This window comes from Equus caballus, chromosome 18 (assembly GCF_041296265.1).
Source record: "Equus caballus isolate H_3958 breed thoroughbred chromosome 18, TB-T2T, whole genome shotgun sequence".
Taxonomy (NCBI): Eukaryota; Metazoa; Chordata; class Mammalia; order Perissodactyla; family Equidae; genus Equus; species Equus caballus.
Window position 1 is genome coordinate 22,371,537 of NC_091701.1, and position 14,808 is coordinate 22,386,344.

At 43.1% G+C, this 14,808-nt stretch overlaps 1 pseudogene; it reads left to right on the forward strand.

Moving 5' to 3' along the window:
- The first annotated feature begins 3,182 nt into the window (after positions 1-3,182).
- On the forward strand, positions 3,183-13,406 carry LOC111768894 (ras-related protein Rab-40C pseudogene; annotated as a pseudogene).
- The last annotated feature ends 1,402 nt before the right edge of the window (positions 13,407-14,808 follow it).

Here is a 14,808-nt window from a genome sequence, read left to right on the forward strand (position 1 = left end):
TTAAATATCTGTTTTACTCTTGGTGCCACATTAACTAAAGTTCTGTCATTAAAGATTGATTTGTTTGGGTTAAGCTCTCACCTCTTCAGGAGCTTTTCATCAGTCATAAGGAAAAGGCATAATATCAAAGTGTAACTCAGCAGCTCTAATTTAGATGGCATGATACACATATGGTAGCACTTGCTGAGGAGAGGAAAAAGCATAAGTAGGTGTCTGTGAGCAAAGGTTGCTTGAAAGTCCACGGAAAAAGTGGAGTATGAGGATCCAAATACTTAGAAGAGAACAGAGAAAACACATTTTTAATATGATCACCTCTAAATATCACTTTGTATAATTAGATTTCTTAAAGAAGAGCAGTCTCTTAGATAAAGATTATATTCTCTGTTCAGTGACTAGAGCGGAGTATCCTGGAGCCCTGACTCTGGATAGTTCCTGAAGTTTTGCAAGCCATATAAGTACTTGCTGATGGAACATTCTCTTATTGAATAAAAAATTTTAACCAACATTTTTACACAGATGGAAAGACAAGGCCCCTCCTCAGAATGAGACCCTGTGTAGATGGAGCACTTGTAAGACACAGCAAATATTTGATCTTAGAGCATGCTTGGGAGACAGACCACATTCCACTTCATTGAGGATGGCAAAAATTAGTCTGGAAAGTTTTCAAAGTAGTATTAGAAAGGTATATATATATATATATATATATAAAAGACAGATGTATACATGAGAGGTTAAATTTAGATGATAATGGAGGGGAAGTCCAAGAACTGATAAATTGGGCTAATAAAAGGAGCTAACAGTTACAGCATGACTATTGGGTTTTCTGCGAGGACTCTTAAAAAGAGCATCAGAGAGACAAGAACGCCTGCAGTGTTGGTAAGGGAAGTTGGCACAAGGAAGATGTTCCAAGAAAAAATTCATCAGGAAGATCCATTTCACCAGGGGCCAAAGCAAATCCCAGTGAGTGAGGATGAGGTGGGACCTGTACGACCTATTCAATTGTGTCAGGAAAGTTCCAGGAAGTCAGATATTTGAAATGTTCACATAGACAAAAAGCTGGATTTATTTGGTAAGAGAGGGAAGAGTGAGACTGGCCTTAGGAAGAGATGGCAAGAGAGGGGGAGAGAGGAAGATTAAACAACACAAGCTTTAGACTGTAAAAGAAGAGAAAGATACAGATGAACAAGAGATGCAAAAAAGAGAACAAAAAGGGGAAGATAATGTTTCCTGAGGAAAGCAGAAAGGATAGTTGGGCCTCAATGGGCACAAGGGGAGGAATGAGAAGGACCTGGTATCCTACTGCTGGTCTGGAGATGAAGAGGCCATGTGAGAGGAAGACGAGCAGTCTTTAGCAGCAGAGAATAGCCAGCAAGGAATAGGGACCTCAGTCCTACAACCTCAAGGAAATGAATTCTATCAACAACTTGAATGACCTTCGAAGTGGATCCTTCGCCTGACCCTTCAGACAAGAGCCCAGCTCGGTCTTGATTTTGGCTTTATGATACGCTGAGCACAGAACAAATTAAGCCTACCTAAACCTCTGCTACAGAACTTTGAGCTAATAAAAGAAAGTTGTTTTAAGCAGCTTAGTTAGTAGTAATTTGTTATGCAGCAGTAGAAAATCAATACAGCAGCTGTGACAGTCACTAATGTGACTTTCCTGATAATCTGATTCTTCTCTCCTCAAGGATAACATTGAAGATTCTTCTCTCCTCCAGGACAATATCCTAACTGTCTGTGGTTAGGGTAGGTCATTTGATGGTTAGTTGAAGTAGCATGTGGGATACTGGGATAGCATATTTAATTAGTTGTGCCAGATACTGTATGGCTCCCATCTTCATGCCACAGGGGTCTTGGAAGCTTATGATAAAGTGAAGACTCCATTAGCCAGGTCCCTGCTTGGTGCAATGAGCAGAGAGCCACTGCTGACCTAAGTTAGACATTTAGTGAGAACAAGAAATAAATTTTTGTTGTGATAAACTCCTGAGGTTGGGGGGCGGGGGGGCTGGGGTTGTTACTTTAGCATAACCTGGTCTATTCTTTCTACTACAGAAAGTAAAAATATCAAGAAATATGAGTGAAGAGGTGGGGGACAGATTTTAAAGAGAGAAAGTAAGTCTCTCTAAGTGGGTGACACTGAGCAGAAAACTGAATGAAGTGATGGAGTCAGCCATGTGAAGCTCAGAGGAGATAATGTTCCAGGCATAGAGAACAGAAAGTGGAAAAAGCCTAAGAAGAAGTGGGCTTGGCAAGCAGGAAAAACAGCATGGACAGTGGGTCTAGAGTATAAGAATCAAGAAGTAGGCCGGGTACAAGTCACAAAGGCTTATGCGCCATGGTGAGGGATTTGTATTTTATCCAAAATATGTTAGAACTTCATCCACATGGGACAAATTTTAAGCAGCAGACACTATCAATCAAAATAGGTAGGTTATGCTGTAGCAACAAAAAGAAAATCTCAGTGCCTTAAAGCAATGCAGATTTTTCTCACGATTGCACTGTGTCCATTGTGGGCCCGGTAGGGATTCTGCTTTCTCTGTGGTCACCATCATTATCCTCACTCTTGGACCCAGACGGATGGGTCACCACTGTCTAGAACGTGCCAATCTCTGTGGCAGTGGGAAGAGTACAATCTGGAGGGTCTTGAATCAGCAATTAAATGCTCCAAATCAATAATGCAACTCAATAACACTAAGTTGCTTACAACCTCTTGGCCAGAACAAGCCACATGATCCCAACCATTCACAAAAAGGCAAGTAAGTGCTATCCTACCAGCTATCCAAAGGGACGGGGGCAGTGTGGTCAGTGGGTAACACTAGTGACTACCACAGGAGTGACTTCATATGATTTATATTTGTAAACTATCTCAGCTGTTTTGTGGAGAATATATTATGGAGGCAAGAGAAGAAACAAAAAATCAGTTAAAAGGCTATCTCAGTTATCCACGAAAGACATGCTAGCGGTATGGGGGTAGTTGGCAGAGGCCAGGACCCGGGGCTGAGGTGCGGCGGAGGCCTCGGGAGCGGTGCGCCCCCACGGCTGCCCTGTGCCCAGGGCGGTGGGGGAGGGCAGAGCAGCTCCGCGGGAGGCTCCGGACAGAGTGCCTGCGGCCGCCCCTCCCATGCTCCAGCGCAGCCAGCGCTGTGGGCACGCGGGTGTCGCCCGTGTGCGCATGAGCGAGGATGGGGACCCGGGGCAGCCCGGTCACGAGCTACGGACTACCTGCTCAAGTTCCTGCTGGCAGGTGACAGCGACGTGGGCAAAGGCGAGATCCTGCAGGACGGCGCGGCTGAGTCCCCTTACACCTATAGCAACTGGATCGACTACGAGACGACCACCATCCTGCCGGACGGCCAGCGGGTGAGGCTGCTGCTCTGGGACGCGCCGGGCTGGACAAGGTTGTGCACCAGGTTCAGGTCCTACTTCAGGAGCGCGCAGGGGCTCCTCCTGCTGTACGACATCATCAACGGATGGTTCTTTGGACGGTATTGACCGTTGGCTCATGGAAATCCACGAGCATGCGCCCGCGGTCCCCCAGATCCTGGCTGGGAACGCGCTGCCCCTGCTCTTGAAGCCCTAACCTGACAGCGCAGGCGCGCGCTTGCGCAGAAAAGAACTGCAGGACCGTCGAGGTCGGCCTGCTGTGCAACTTCAAGGTTGCGGAGTCCCTCACTGCGTTGTGTCCTGTCCTGCATCGTGCTCTTGAGGCGCAGCATGGAAAAGATCTGGAGGCCCAACACAGTGTTCTGCCTGCAGGACCTCTGCCGCCAGGGCCATCATCTCCTGCACCCCTGTGCACCTCATCGACAAGCTCCTGCTGCCGGTCACCATCCAGAGCCACCACAAGTCCTTCTTGATGGCCAATGGCATGAACGCCGTCACGATGTACTGGTCCTCCTACTCGCTGGCCGATGGGTCCGGGGGCGATGGCAGCAAGGGCAAAGGCCTCAAAAGGTCCTTTACCGTCGACTATCCACCCCATCCCATCGCAGCCCCAGCCCCCGCCAGCCCAGAACTGCTCACGGAGCAACTGCAAGATGTAGCCAGGCAGGTGGGGCGCCGCGGCGGTGCGGACGCGCTCTGCGAGGGCTCGTGCTGGGGGAGCGCTCCTGGCTCGGAGCAGAGTAGACTCTGGCCACACAGCCCCTCCTGGGAAGCTTGGGGCCGCACCAACAGGCTTGGTGCCCTCAGCCGGGAAGAACTCCGCTGAAGGGTGGAGGGCTGCGCTGCTGCTGCTGCGGAGATCTTGGCCGAACAAGGCAGGGACCCCTGGGTGCGGCTGAGGAGCCCTCAGGAGGCGCTCTGCCTGGCCCCAGCCCGGCCTCCAGGGGACTCTCCCTGGGGACCCAGGAGGCCTGGCTCACCTTTCTTATTTATATAGAAGACATTTCGCTCCTTTTGTACATTTTTAATGGGCCAGCAGGGAAGCCTCAATGCAGCCATGGGCTGTGAGGACGAGCCTGGGACCTCTGGAGAGGGAGGGGATTTGAGGCAAAGATGGACAAGAATCCGCCATCAAAGCTTCTGTCTTTCTTTGAATTACATACGCTTCCCACAGGGCTGTGGGTGCTGTGCAGGAGCCAGTGGGGACACAGGGGGCAAATGAAACTTTGAGCAGCAATCTCGGACCCTGACTACAGGTACTAGCCTTTCTGAGCATGGTCGTTTAAAAAAAAAAAAGCGGTGTCTCATTTAAAGGTTGAGCAAACACATCTGTGGTGACGGATGGGGAAGTTTCAAAGGTGACTGATAAGTTTTGGCCCGACTACCTGGATGAATTAAACTGTTCATTGCTAGGTAGAATATTCATGGTAAGAGTTGCATTAGAGATGGTGGTGAGAATCAAGGGGCTTACTTTTTTTGAAACGTTAGTGTTTAGTGCCTGGGTTTACCAGACTGAATCCCAGGGGTAGAGTTGAAGCATCATCTCCTTAGAGATGATATGTATGTCTGAGAAATCACCATGAGGCCATCTAAGAAATGAGTTTTCTAGAGAAGATAACAGGACAAAGACTGAAGCCTGGGGCACTCCAACCTTTAGAGCTCAGGATGCAGAGGAGTCCTAAATGAGGCTGAGAAGAAACAGTGAAGGAAGGGGAAAATCAGAATAGTATGGTGGCTCCAGAGGCTAAATTAAGAAGTATTTTGTAAGGAAGGAATGAGTGATCAGCGTTAGCAAATGCTGCAAAAACATGAAGATAGTAAAGACAGTGGCCCGATGGACCTCACCAACACGCTAAACCCAACAAGGAGGATTAAGAAGAGATTAGATGGTGAAGGAATGGAGAGAATGATCACAGACAAGAACTTTTGAGTTTTGCTATAAAAAGAAGTAGAGAAATGGGATACATACAGGGGGTAAGGTGGGTAAAACTATGTTTTATTATTATCTTTTAATATTGGAGACTAACAATGCATTTGTATTACAATGGGAAATTGGTGAGGCAGGGAAGATATGGAGTAACTGCAGGAGCTCATTCCCTGAGAGGAAAAGAGGAATTAGCATACGATGAATGTAGACTCACTTTGAAAATTATAACATGCTGATTCAGAGAAGTTCTGTTAGTAGGTGTAAACTATGCCTTCTAGAAAGAAAAGAACTCAGCTCTGACTTTAAATTGTCAGTGATAAACTCTGAGAAAAAAACATAGAAGTACATTAAAAAATTCTAGGAGATGACTTCAAACAATCCTAAACTTTCTACAGCTTGGGGCGTAGCATCAACACTATATAATATAGATTGGGAGGTCCAGCTGATTTAATGACACTAAAATCACACTGAAAGAGTGTGAACTTCATTGCTGATGTCCTCGTAAGAGTCTCCTGCCTGGTTCGAATTTAAAACTCTCCCAAGATTTCCTTCAGTTACAAAACAAAGAAATACCCTCTAATCAATATGCATAATTATGCATATTACAGTGTGAAGATGATCAACTTGTCTCTTGGAAATTTATGGTAAACACATTTTTTATAGTACTCTTCTGGGGTTTTGACACAGCCCCTCTGGTTCCTGGGCTATTTCTCTCCTAAGATCTACAATTCTCTATAAAGGGGATTGTACTTTCCCCCCCGGCCATTTTACTCCCTACAGTACTGCTCTATGGCATCAACTTTCACCAGTCCTGTTGGGCCAGGGCCCCACCCTTATGAATTTATGTAACCTTATTTACCTCTTTAAGGGCCCTATTTCCAAATACAGTTACAATGGGGATTAGGGCTTCAACATATGAATTTTAGGGGCACAGAATTCCATATTAGCCGTCTTTCTAATAAATTTGATGGGAATTCTAGCTTTACTTGAAGAATGTGGCTTATTTCGTACTTTGACAACTCCCTCATTACAAAAATTCTTTTTAATCCCTCTCAGTTTCCATGACACTACCGTTTCTTGATTCTACCTATTTCGTTATTTTATTGGCCACTCCTACTCAGTTTACATCCAAATTTCTCTTCCCACACCTTCCCCTAATTCTTGTTAATCTCTAGGCCCAGTCCTGAGGCCTCTTCTTATCTCACTTAAAATTATTTCACTATGGGGTATTAATTATGCCATAGCTCCAAAATGATAGGCTTACTGCTGACACACACTTTTGTAACTCTAGTCCAGGCCCTCTCTTGAGCCTCAGAATTGTGTGTGTTCACTTACTGAACATCCTGGAATCTGTTGAACATGTCTGACTACGATAGACACATGAGCCCAAAAAGCAGTAGGCACTCAATACATATTTGTTGAGTTTATTCAGTTTACTCATTCATTCATTCAAAAATATTCATTGATCATCTACTAAATAGCAGACACTTTTGTAGGTGCTTCAAGTACATCAGTGAACAGAAAAGGCCAAGGTCCTTGTTCTCAAGGAGCTTCCTTCATAGCAGATTACAGACAATGGTCAATAAACATACCAAATAAGTTAATTATACAGTATGATGGAAGGTGTTCAGCACTAAGATTAAAGAAAAAGTAGAGCAAGATAAGAGGGATCAGGGATGGTCAAGGGGAAGTTTGAAGGATTAAATTAGATGGTCAGGAGAACCTCACTGAGAAAGAGAGGTTTGAACAAAGGTTTGAAGGAGCTGAGTGAAGAAATACAATTGTATCACAGGCATCTCAAATATAATAAGTCCAATTCTCCCTTCAGCAAGTCTCTTCCCTGGAATTCCCGGTGTGATTTCCATTCATTCTTCTACTAAGTTAACCACATAAATTTATCTGCCAAAATGGGACACACTGGCAAAGGATGGTACTACAAGCATTAACCAGACAGCCCCAGACAAACTGTGATGTATGGACGTGTGGGTGACTAGCTATCACCCCAGGCAGAAACCTGTCAGTCATCCTTTCTTTCTTCTTCTCCCTCATCCATCTCTTCCCCATCTTCTCCCAATAGATCACCAAGTCCGTTTGATATTATCTCCAGAATATCTCTTTTTCTCCATTGGTACTACTGTTGTCTTAATTCAGGATCTCAGGATCTCTGAGTAGGATAGACACATGAGCTCAAAAATGTTCCCTCTGTCTCTCCATCTGTTCCTCCTCAAATCCTTTCCCTATATCTCAAACAAATCTTCTTAAACACTCAAATCTAATCCTGATACTCTCATTTAAAATATTCTTCAGGAGAAAGAGGAGAGTGAAGGGCGTATACAGAGGCTGACACGGGGCACCCTCCTCTGTCACCCTTCACCTACTCATGATGAGGGTGGAGGCCAACCCTGCCTGTGAGCTCCTGCTGCAATCTAGCCCCGCCAAATGCCTTCTCTGAAAGGTAAGAACACGGGGGAATCAGCCAGTTTATCTTTGAAGTCCACAATTTCTGCAATTTCAAGTCTAAAACTCAGTGCCTCACAAAGATTAAATGCCCATTATTGTCCTTAAGATGTGGGAAATTAAAAATATATCAGATCTCTCTATATTTCCTATTTCAGTCCAAATGAATCCAATTAGGTTTCACTGCAAACTATAAAATACTCTAGGCCTATTTCCTCTTTAAATTGATTATAAATGTTGATGCTCTTAAGTATAAGTGCAAATTAATCTAGGGAATTCCACAAAATTTTATTTCTTAATTAAGCAATTTAAACTAAATTACTTAACTGAAATGACTACTCTGGCTCCTAAGATTGTTCAAGGTCAGACAAACGTAATCAAATGTAACATAGTGCTTTTTCACTCAGTATAAACCTTTTCGTCAAACTCGCATCACTGCTCTTGACTTGAGAGAGAAGAGAGGTGACCTCTTGAGCCAGGTAATCTCTAGAGACTGGGACCAAGATTATCAGAGGCAAGACTGGGTGGCAACAGTGAGGCCAAATGGAGGAGTTTCTGGAAAATAGAAATGTGGTTTCCATTAAACTGAGAAGAAACTGGGGGCTTAGATTGTCCAGAAATTAAACTTTCTACTGATATACACCTGGCACTGCTCCAATGAGCGCAATCCATTTGGCCAGCCAGATGGACTAGTCCTGGCAGCTTTTCAGTCTCATGCACAAAGCATTTCAGCCCAGGGAAGAGAAAAATCCCCAAACAAAAATATAAATAGAGAAGACTCCAGCATTGTGGCTAAACAACGGGGAAGACTTGTGGTCTTACCGACAAGGTTTCCGCAACACTGTCTGTGCATTTCAGACATTCCAACTGTTACCTTTTTTCCTTGATTTTTTAATAGCTTATTTATCATGGGTGAAGGATGAGATTGCTTATCTGAGGCTCTGCGCTTTTGGCAGAAAACCTTTATAATGCTCAGTTACTCTTTTCTGGAGGAAAGAAGGCAATTTCTAGCCTCTTTCTGAGAAAACATACTAAGTAATACCAACAAAGAACATTGATAAGAATCTAAACTGAAAGAGATCATTAAAAATGCAAACTTCTATATTGTCAACTATCAAAGGGGCTCAGGCTAAAAGAATGGACTCACCAAGGAGATTATTTATTTCTCATTTAGGATGACTTTACCTTTTTTCACTTTGAAACACCATGAGTCCAATTCAAGTCTCCCATTAGCTTGAATGAGAATTATCTTCTGTCAATCCAACTATGCATCTGAGTTGAAGTCCATTGATCATCTTTCAGCTGAACTGCCATGGCTACTCAATAATCATGGCCTATTTCCTATTCCTGAAGTCAAATGTTCAGAGAAGAGCATGACATCCCCTGAGCAGTCTAAGCGTGTTTCCTACTTCCTCGCCCAGAGTTTGCTGAGGGAGGAATAGAGAGAAATCCATTCTAAGCAGCCATCCCAATTTATGCCTTTCATAATTTTGGACTTCCGAAATTACTCTAAATATATATTTTAACTCACTAATGAATAGGTTATTTGCGGGGAGTTGGAGAGTGTGAAGTAAATGAGAAAATGTTATTGTCTTTTACATATTGAACTTTTTCATGAAATACATTTTTTTCTCTTTAGATGTATAGATTCAGTTAAAACTTCAAAAATGATCCTCCCTCTTTCTTTCCCTGTCTTCATTCTATCAAAGATTTGCTTAGGTCTCACTCTGTGCCAAGTACCACCCTAGGGAATTTCTGTGAATTATCAATAAAATAAAGCATTTTTGGTAAATTCCAGGTATTACACACAAACTGCCTACATTTCCATTAGTTAATCTTCAAGTTTCCTCCATCATTTGCATCCTCACAGGACGTCAAGTTGAAGGTCAAATATCACAAATATGGAATATTTTTCAATTTTAGGTTTGGTTTTTTGTGGTATTTGAGCCATATTCAGTCTAGCTTGTTTTGAAAACTAATTCCTTAACCCAATTTCAACTCTTCATTCAGAAGTATTGGGAATTTTCTTTCTTTATTTCCAAAGAAGAATAATATGATTATCTGTCCTTTGGTATCAGCTGCCTTTTTAGGATCAATCCATTCATTCATGTTTTTCTGTCACTTTTGCACCCCGACCTTTGTCACCATTGGCTTAAGTTCCTGACAAAATCCTCAGAATCATGGCCTGCTATAGTCTGTTTGAAGAGTCATTACTTTAAATATATTTTCCACCATGATATGAGCTTTTTATCTTTCGCATGTTCCTTTTTTTGTTGTTTCTGTGAAACAAATTCAGAGTACTAGGACTGGAATACTTCAGGTTCATGCCTTGGCAAATATCCCTTAGCAGATATTTTCAGAGATACTAGGAAGCTTGCTGCCATCAAGCCCTCAGCATGTTTGCAAAGTGGGCATAGTTTGACCGTATCCCATTATCTGGTACTTTCCTTTCTCAAAGACCTTGTGTTGTTATTCATCCTTTTGCTGGCCAAAGCAAGAGCCAATTTAAAAACTCAGTCTAATTTACATGTAATTCAGCGCACCCATTTTAAGTGTACAGTTCAGTGCATTTTGACAAATGGTATACACTTGTGTATCCACCACCACTATCAAGACATAGAACATTTTTATCACCCCAAAAAGTTCCCTATGTCTTTTAAGGTCAATCCTCCACCCCCTCCACCTCCTAACCCCAGGCCACCGTTGATCTACTCTCTGTCACTGTAGATTAGTTTGGCTACAAAACTACAGTTTTAGAATATCATACAAATTGAATCACGTACTACATGTTCTTTTGTGTCTGGCTTCTTTCACTCATAATGTTTTGTTTGTTTAAGATGTACTCTCTTAGCAACTTTCAAATATGTAATACAATGTTATTAACAATAGTCACCATATGTACCTTACATCCCTAGGACTTATTTATTTTATAACTGGAAGTTTCACTCATAATATTTTTAAGATTCATCCATGTTCTTGAGTGTATTGATAGTTCATTTCATTTTAGCAGAAATGAAATTCTATTTTATGGATATGCCACAACTTTTTTATGCATTCATTTGTTAGTAGGCATATGGATTATTTCCACTTTTTGGTTTTACTATTTGAGTAAAACTGCTATGAACTTAACTTGTACAAACTTTGTGTGGATATATCAGGGCTCTTTTGCAAGAAGAAATATAAAGAAATATTCGAGGGCTGTAAGTTCAGATGGCAGGGGAAGAGGCAGGTAATAAAAATGAATGAAGCAGACTAAGTATAAGATAAAAGGGAGTCGTGAGGACTGTAGCAATTTACCACATCCAGGTTTTAACTCTTACTTTATGAAATGTTAGGAAAACTGAAGTGATAATACACTGCAACATCAAAAGAAAAGTGCTAAAGGTCAACTCATTCCTTGGGTCAGGTAACAAACAGCTCTTTTCAGGTTTTTTCCTTCCCGCAGGCTAAAGTATCATTAAGAAGGCATCATTAAGAAAACAAATAGTTCTAGACAGTCTTGGGTTTGAATTCATGATCCATACCTCCTAACTAGGTGATCTTAAGCAAGTTTGTCTGTGTTTATGAACCTTTGGTTTTTGTTATCAAAATGGGGATAATAATATTACCCATCTCGTAGCATGGAGGTAAAGCATAAAAAAATAAAGTATATCTGGAATTAGCCTAAACAGTCTTTCTGTCATTTTGGCATAAGCTACAATTTGATTACATGTCTTCCACATGCCAGGCCCTATGTGAGGCACATTACTCTCATTATCTTACTAAATTCTCATCTCATTAGCTAGACAAGAAACTGAGGCTGAGATAGGTTGAAAGCCATGTGATCAAAGCAGAAAACGAAGGCCACTAGCTCTGGCTGGAATTTGCCAGGCTTCCTCGAAGCATGAGCCAACAGCATAACAATTTTCATGGACTTTAGATGTATTTCTGCATTTGCAAAAGGCTGGGGCACATTTGAAGGGAAGCTTACTTTTTTGCAACCGTTACAGCTTCTGTCACTTGTCCATCAGCTACAGGTCTGATGTGCTCATAAAAAGCTGGGGGTCAAGCTTTTCTGAGAACTCGCCTTTGGCCAACTCTAACCACATTGTCAAAAATGTGTCTCCTCCACTTGACTATAAGCTCCATCCCCAGGTCCTCTCAGAGTTTGAATATAATTTTCCTCATATCAATTTCAGGAACCAGAATCTTTAGATGAAGAACAAGTTTTCGTTTCTTCATTCCATTGTGCGTATTGCTATAAACTTTATAACATCTTTAGTAGCTGAAACAACCACTTGGGTGGTCTCAGTTGGCCTCATGACCAACTATGTATCTCTCTTGGTATAATATTGAGCCACTTATTTTCGAAATGATATCACTCTTCCTCCCTGGATCCCTGTTATTTCTTTGCTTATAATATGAGGGTGTGCCCTAGATGGTTTATAAGAGTCTTCACAGCTTTAAATTCTCCTTAATTCAAATAATACCCACTGGTTACTCTCCTAGTTCCAATAATTTTGAAGTAACCTGGCATTTTTCTGAGATCAGGTTCCTATAGAACAGTGGCTCTCAGGACCAACAACATCAGCAGCGACTGGTCCACTTAGTTTGAGAACCACCCTGTTGAAAAAGAGAACATCATCCCTCTCCCTCTACTCTAAGTCTGTCCTCAAACGTCAACGCTGGCTCCAACTCCACAGCAGCTGCCAGCTAAACCTCCCTGCCTTCTGCAGAGACTCCTGGAGTGCCTGGAGAGCTGTTGGAGGGGTTCATCAAGAGGATGTGACTGCTGCTTCATCTGTGAGCTGGACCCAGGCAATCAGAGGCTCCTCACCCCCTCCCTGGACCTTGGCATGTACATTTCACCCACTCTTCCCATAGTGGAAACCGTTTCAAGGACGCAGCCTTGAGAGAGCAATGTGTTGTTGAGACCATCAGGACAGTATACATGACTGAACCCAGTAGAGGCCTCTGTGTGAACTTTTAAAATTCTGGTGGGTGGATACAGAGATCTACTCATCTTGCAGCCAATCAAGACAAGCCTCATATGTAAAGTCCCTTGCTTATTAAACCTGCCACCTCGCAGTCTGGAGTGGTTTACCTCTTTCTTCAGTCTCTCCTTGCCCTCCATGTATAGGGGTCAGTTTCAGATTTTACCTGAGGAACTCCTGGGGTTGGGAACCACAAGAGTTCATCAGATTCCACTCCCCTGGCCCCTGTGATGCAACATAGCATCTTCATTGGCCTCCTTAATGAATAATGAGGATAATTTCACTTCCCAAGAAACACATAACAACTTTCCAAAATTGAGTGTCAGTTTATATGCAAAGCCTATTGAAAGGCTTCTGGTTGGTCAAGGGGAGAAAGGAGAGAAGGTGTTTTGCAGGGGAAGGGAGGTGTGCATGTGTCTGTGTGGTTGGGGATTGAATCGAGGATAGGAGTCAAGAAAATCTTCTGCCTGAGCATCACATTCATGGAGGAGCTTGAATTTAGAATTCTGATATAATTTCCAAATTAGTTTATGTGTAAACTCACAAAGGTACGCTTGAAAGATAGTCATTGTTTCATTTCTGTCCTATTTCTGGATCATACTTCCTGTGGTGTATTGTGAATTATTTTAAAAATAAATGCTGTACTTACCTCATAGACAACATAATTATATTGCATTGGGCTTTCATGAAAGTATTTAATTTGTTAATATATTAAGTTCTTGGGCCCTATGTTTGCAATTATTCATGATAACAGACTAATAGCCTCAATATATCAACTTGTCCTGGCCTCATTCCCTTATAACAAACTCTAGGAAGATATTCAGTGTCTAGATGAGCAGGTATGGGAGTCCAACATCAGACCCCAAATGGATACAATGCAACCTATGCTAATAAGTTCTCCTTAAAATTGAACTCCATGAAGCAGTCAAGGTACTTCCTAATTTCATGTTTTATCTAGTTTATGTCAAAAGTCAACAAACATTTATCACATGCTTAGTATGTGCCAGACACTGCATTAATACTGAGGAAACAAAGACAAAAAAGACAGCCTGTATTCTCCAAGTGCTCACAGCCTACCAAGGGAAAAGACTTGAATAATGGGTACAATTCATTGTAATAAACACTGTAAGAGAAGTATGCACAGGATACATTTTAACTGGGGAAAAGGGAAAGCGTTCTGGGGAAGACACCCAAAATGATGGCTATGAATGTGCCGCACTACTTTCTAGGACAGGAACAACTCGGGCAAAAGCTAGAGCGTCTGAAATAAGAGGGCGATGGTAAAGAGCCACGACAGCCAGCTGGGTTTTGCCACAGGCTAACCGGAGTGAAGTGGACGTGGGAGCAAAAGAGCCCCACTCCAGCTCTCACGGTTTCTAAAACCCCTAAATCTCTCACTCCCTCCAACACTCAGTCTCTATTTGTTGAGAGCTTTCTGCCTGAGAAAACCAGGGGACTGAAGACAGGGACCTGTTGGGCTTTTCCCACCAGGTCTGCCCCTGCTCCCCAGGAGCTGGCAAACTGGGCCATTCAACATCTGGGCAGCAGCACACGGCCACTAGGCTCCAAGTTCTCCTCCCTGGAAAGTATGGAAGGCAGAAGGATTTTTAAAAAGAAAAAGACTGGGGAAAAAAAAGTTCTGTGTTAATGCAAACAGATCCGTGTATCAGCAGAGAGTTATCAAGGTTAATGAGAAAAATTATCTCATCAGAACAACCCCGGGATGGAGGCATGCACGCAGGAGCTGCTGCCTCTCTAATCTGGGAGCGCTGGGCCTCGTGTGCAACGCGATCCATCAAAGTCACTTCCTCAGCCTTCCCAACTTCCCCGGGGACCACGGCCCCCCTCCTGCCACTGGGAAGGAAACCATTTGCTAGGAGGGTCAGCGCAGGTGGGCAGCGAGCACGGAGGGGACACCAGGTGCACCCAGAAGCAGACAAGAGAGCAGGGAGCTGGGCCCCAAACCTCCTTCTGCCTGTGAGGAAGCCAAGAACCCAGGATGCCTAAGCAGGTGTCAGGGGAGGTAGGGAAACATGTGCCCTCCACACACACACAAGCGTACACACC